The following is a 6,039-nucleotide window of genomic DNA, read 5'->3' as shown; positions in this document are numbered from 1 at the left end:
ATATTTCCTTATATCATGATAAACGTTTATTATTCATGCTAGAATTGTATTAACCGGAAACTTAGTACATGTGTGAATACATAGACAAAATAGAGTGTCCCTAGTATGCCTCTACTTGACTAGCTCGTTAATCAAAGATGGTTAAGTTTCCTAACCATGACATGTGTTGTCATTTGATGAACGAGATCACATCATTAGAGAATGATGTGAGGGACAAGACCCATCCGTTAGCTTAGCATAATGATCGTTAAGTTTTATTGCTATTGCTTTCTTCATGACTTATACATATTCCTCTGACTATGAGATTATGCAACTCCCGAATACCGGAGGAACATCTTGTGTGCTATCAAACGTAACAACGTAACTGGGTGATTATAAAGATGCTCTACAGGTGTCTCCGAAGGTGTTTGTTGGGTTGGCATAGATCAAGATTAGGATTTGTCACTCCGAGTATCGGAGAGGTATCTCTGGGCCCTCTCGGTAATGCACATCATGATAAGCCTTGCAAGCAATGTGACTAATGAGTTAGTTGCGAGATGATGCATTACGGAACGAGTAAAGAGACTTGCCGGTAACGAGATTGAACTAGGTATGGAGATACCGACGATCGAATCTCGGGCAAGTAACATACCGATGACAAAAGGGAATGACGTATGTTGTTATGCGGTTTGACCGATAAAGATCTTCGTAGAATATGTAGGAACCAATATGAGCATCCAGGTTCCGCTATTGGTTATTAACCGGAGATGTGTCTCGGTCATGTCTACATAGTTCTCGAACCCATAGGGTCCGCACGCTTAACATTCGATGACGATTTGTATTATGAGTTATGTGTTTTGGTGACTGAAGTTTGTTCGAAGTCTCGGATGAGATCACGGACATGATGAGGGGTCTCGAAATGGTCGAGAGGTAAAGATTGATAATTGGAAGGTTATACACGGACATCAGAATGATTGCGAATAGGTTCGGGGATTTTTCGGAGTACCGGGAGGTTATCGGAACCCCCCGGGAAAGTTAATGGGCCTCATGGGCCATAGTGGAGAAGAGAAGGCAGGCCACGGGAGGTGGCGCGCGCCTCCCCCTTGCCCAATCCGAAATGGACAAGGGGTGGGGGCGCCCCCCCCCCCTTTCCTTCTCCCCCCTTTCCCCTTTCCCCTCTCCGTTGGAAGGAAGGGGGAGGGGGGCGAATCCTACTAGGAGTGGAGTCCTAGTAGGACTCCCCCCCTTGGCGCGCCCCCTCTTGGCCGGCTACCTCCTCTCCCTCTCCTTTATATACGGGGGCGGGGGGCACCCCAAAGGCACACCAAGAATTCTCTTAGCCGTGTCCGGTGCCCCGCTCCACAGTTAACTCCTCCGGTCATAATGTCGTAGTGCTTAGGTGAAGCCCTGCGCGGATCACATCACCACCACCGTCACCACGCCATCATGCTGATGGAACTCTCCCTCGGCCCTCTACTGTATCAAGAGTTCGAGGGACATCATCGAGCTGAACGTGTGCTGAACACGGATGTGCCGTACGTTCGGTACTTGGATCTGTTGGATCGTGAAGACGTTCGACTACATCAACCGCGTTAATCTAACGCTTCCGCTTTCGGTCTGCGAGGGTACGTGGACACACTCTCCCCTCTCGTTGCTATGCATCTCCTAGATAGATCTTGCGTTCGTAGGGATTTTTTTTGAAATTGCATGCTACGTTCCCCAACAGGGTGGAACGGGATGAAATTCCCAGCGCATATCACGCGATATCGTACACTGCGCTGTATAATGAACGGGAGGACTCCGATTTTGTTTCGGGAGTAGCGGCCCTAGGGCCCAGAAGTAGCCACGCGAAGAGAGAAGACACATCAAACGGCCGACAACGATCCGGACAAGAAATCAGACGTTCCAGAATGATGAGGATGTGAGAGGCTGCCTAGAGTGCCTAGTTATAATGTATCATAATTGGTTTGCTACCAACATTTGGCATTGCCAATATTTGGCAAGCCAACATTTGGCAAAATCAGAAGTTGCCAACATTTGGCAACTTTTTCTGAGATTGGCAATGAAAACTGGCAAGCAACCAATCTCTAGCCAATATTTGGCAGTTGCCAATATTTGGCATGCCAATTTTTGGCATCAAACCAATTATGCTTTAAATGCACATCAAGTTTGATCGCGCACAATCCTTCCTTTCCACCCCTTTAATTTTTATTTTATGAAAACATTCATAAGCCACTAAAACATTATCAGTAATCATTTGTCCAGGTACAAAAGCACTTTGTGTCGGGCTAATAATTTTTGGAAGGAAAACCTTTAATCGAGCAGCCACCATTTTGCATATGACCTTGTACACAACACTACACAGGCTAATTGGTCTGAACTGAGTTACCTTATCTGGTGAATTAATCTTCGGTGTTAGAGTAGTCATTATGGTATACGACTTCTAGTCCAAGTCAGTTTTGTACCCCTACCACAAGTCGGTTTGTACCCTCTTATATACTCTTGTATGCCGCACCAAATCAATAATAAGCAACAGTTTTATTCAGCTTTCATGGTATCAGATACCGGTCCCAGGGTTTAGGGTATGGCTCCGCCAACGCCACCGCCGCCGCCGCCCGGCTACTTCGAGCGCCGGGCCGCACTCATCGCCAAGGCTGCCAACGCCGCGGCCGCTTCTCTCTCGGCCCACACCATAGCTCCACAAAACTACCCTGCACCCATCCTCGCCGCACCAATATCTCTTGCTGACACAATCTCCGACGTCAGCCCCTACATCCCCATAGTTCTTGATCTCGCCGCCCACAACTACTACCATTGGTGACATCTCTTCGATCTCCACCTCGGCCGCTGGAACCTGCGCTCGCATGTCGCCGCCAACTGTCTTCCCCGCCCCGACGATCCGCAATGGTTGAAAGACGATCTCGCGATCGTCCAGTGGTTCTACACCCGCATCACCACCGAGATCTTCAACATGCTCGATCACGACGGCGCCACCGCTGCCAACATCTGGCACTCCCTCCGTCAGCTCTTCCAAAGCAACACCGACGCTCGGAAAAACGCTCTCCACACCGAGCTTCGCAATATGGTGCAAGGAGACGCCCCGGTGAACCTGTTCTGCCAGCGCGTTAAGACCATTGGTGATGAGCTCCGCGAACTCGGCGATACAGTTAGCGACTCACAGCTAATCAATATCGTCGTCGTCGGCCTCAGCGAAGACTTTGACAAGCAAGCCTCGTTCATACCGATGATACGGCCCCCTCCTACCTTCGCTGAAGTTCGTTCCTTGCTACAACTCGCGGCGGAAACACAAGCTCGCAAGGACTCTCGCCCCAAGGTCTTTCATGCTGCGGCTCGTCCTCCTCTGTCGTCTACACCAGCGCCGCCTTCTAGGCCGGCTCCTGCCGCCGGGCCATCCGCATCGTCATCTGTTGAACCGCCCCCAGGCTGGCGTCCTAGTCCGAACTACCGCGGCAAAAACCCTATCTACAGGCCGCCGTCGACTCGTTCGGTTCCGCCTACGACATCACCAGCACCGAGTCCTGCACCACCCACCAGTGCTCCATCTGCGGTTGCATGGCGGCCTCCTCATGATCCTTGGACGGGGCTTGTTCAAGCATGGCCCATGCCCTGGTCCGCTCCGTCCACCCTCGGTGCTCCGCCGGCATACTCAGGTGCCTGGCAACCCGGCCTTCGGCCGCCTACTGGTGCTCCCGGGGTTCTCAACCCCCGACAGCCGGCCAATGCCTATCACGCCGCCCCGACGTATGCTCCTTATGGTCATTACAGCACCGACGGCGGCGCCTACTACACACCTCAGCCGGCCCTGCTCCCGACGCCACCCCCACCATAGCCGGCCAATGCCTACTACACTCCCCAGCCGGCCCTACTGCCTTCACCATCGTATCCGCCGGCACCGCTTCCGACGCCACCCTCACCTGCGACGCCGAGCTGGGATCAAGCTGCCTTTCTCCAGGCCATGAATAACTTTGCTGCACAAGGAAACTCAGGTATGGATTGGATCTTTGATTCAGGGGCCTCTAGTCATATGTCTGTATCTAGTAATTGGTTATCTTCTTGCACTAAATCTCCTTTCCCTTCCATTATCCTTGGAGATGGATCATCTATTCCTATATATTGTGTTGGTCAGGCTCAACTCCCCTCTTCCACCAAACCTCTTTTACTTCGCGATGTTCTAGTTGCACCCGCCCTCATTAAAAATCTTATCTCTGTTCGCCAATTTACTTGCGACAATCTAGTTTCGACTGAATTTGACCCTTTTGGTTTATCTGTGAAGGATTACCTGACCAAGGCCGAGATCGCTCGCTTCAATAGCTCCGGTGATCTTTATTCTCTTAATGGAGTTCCTGCCGCCACCCCTCCAACATCCATGCTGGCCACCGTCGATCTCTGGCATCGTCGCTTAGGCCATCCCAACCCCGCCGTCTTAGCTTCTATGCTTAGTGAATTTACCATACCATGTAATAGGGACTCTCATAATTCTGTGTTTTGCGAGTCTTGTCAATTAGGCAAACATGTGTGTCTTCCCTTTAGTTCCTCTAGTTCTTGTAGCACTTATCCCTTTGAATTAATACATTGTGATTTATGGACCTCTCCCATTGCAAGTGTTTCGGGTTTTAAATACTACCTTGTTATCCTAGATGATTTCACCCACTTTGTCTGGACTTTTCCTCTACGCAACAAATCCGAGGTCCATTCTCTTTTCCTTAATTTTCAACGCTATGTGTCTGTTCACTTCTTCCTCCCAATTCGCTTTATCCAATGTGACAATGGTCGCGAGTTTGATAACATTAAAAATCGTACTTTCTTCTTACAACATGGCATCCTGCTTAGGTTCTCATGTCCCTACACCTCCCCTCAAAATGGTAAAGCAGAACGCTCTCTTCGCACCCTCAATGATATAGTTCGCACTCTCCTCATTCAATCATCTATGCCTCCCAAATTTTAGGCTGAAGCCCTACACATGGCCACCTTCCTTCTAAATATTCGACCTTCTAAAACTAAACCCAACACTACTCCCTATTATTCCCTCTTTCTTTCCCACCCCGACTACTCCGCAGTTCGTGTTTTCGGCTGTCTCTGTTTTCCCAATGCCTACGCCACTTCTGCAAATAAATTGTCACCACGCTCTATCCCATGTGCTTTTCTCGGCTTCTCTGACGAGCACAAAGGCTATCGCTGTCTCGACCTTCACACCGGACACGTTCATGTCTCTCGTCATGTCACGTTTGCTGAACACATTTTTCCTTTCTCACAACGCACTACTACACCATCCAACACCCCTAGCTCCGCAAACACCCCCTCTCCCCGTCCTTTCCAACTATATACTCCCCTACCTGCCGAACACAACTTATCACCACCACCATTAACACCCACCATAGCCAATCCCAACCATACACTCACCCCACCCGAGACGTCTCCAACACCCCCGACCCCTGCTTCCTCCCCAACACCCCGGCCCCTACTCCCACTACACCACACAGCCCTGCTCCCACTCCTCCACAGCCCTACTCCTTCGTCCGACTCTTCCGCTGCGCCGGACTCACCAGTACCCACCTTACCCCCTCGTGCTATTCCTACAGCAGCCCCGATTAATGATCATCGCATGCGTACTAGGGCCAAATCAGGATTTCATCAACCCCAAGACCGCCTAAACCTTCATACCTCCGTATCTCTCACTTCTCTTCCAAAGAATTACAAAACTGCTCTACTTGATCCCAATTGGGCCGCTGCCATGCAAGAAGAATATAATGCTTTACTTCAAAACAACACCTGGCAACTTGTTCCTCATCCTCCCAATACAAATATTGTTTCTGGCAAATGGATTTTTGCCAAAATTTCCACTCCGATGGGAGCCTCTCACGATATAAAGCCAGGTGGGTTTGTCGTGGCTTTTCTCAGCAACAAGGAATTGATTACGAAGAAACCTTCTCTCCTGTTGTTAAACATAGCACCATTCACACCGTTCTTAGTGTTGTTGTCTCCTCTTCATGGCCCATTCACCAACTTGATGTTAAAAATGCTTTCCTCCATGGTTCCCTT

Source organism: Aegilops tauschii, chromosome 3 (assembly GCF_002575655.3).
Source record: "Aegilops tauschii subsp. strangulata cultivar AL8/78 chromosome 3, Aet v6.0, whole genome shotgun sequence".
NCBI classification, from domain to species: Eukaryota; Viridiplantae; Streptophyta; class Magnoliopsida; order Poales; family Poaceae; genus Aegilops; species Aegilops tauschii.
Note: the sequence above shows the minus strand (reverse complement) of the source record.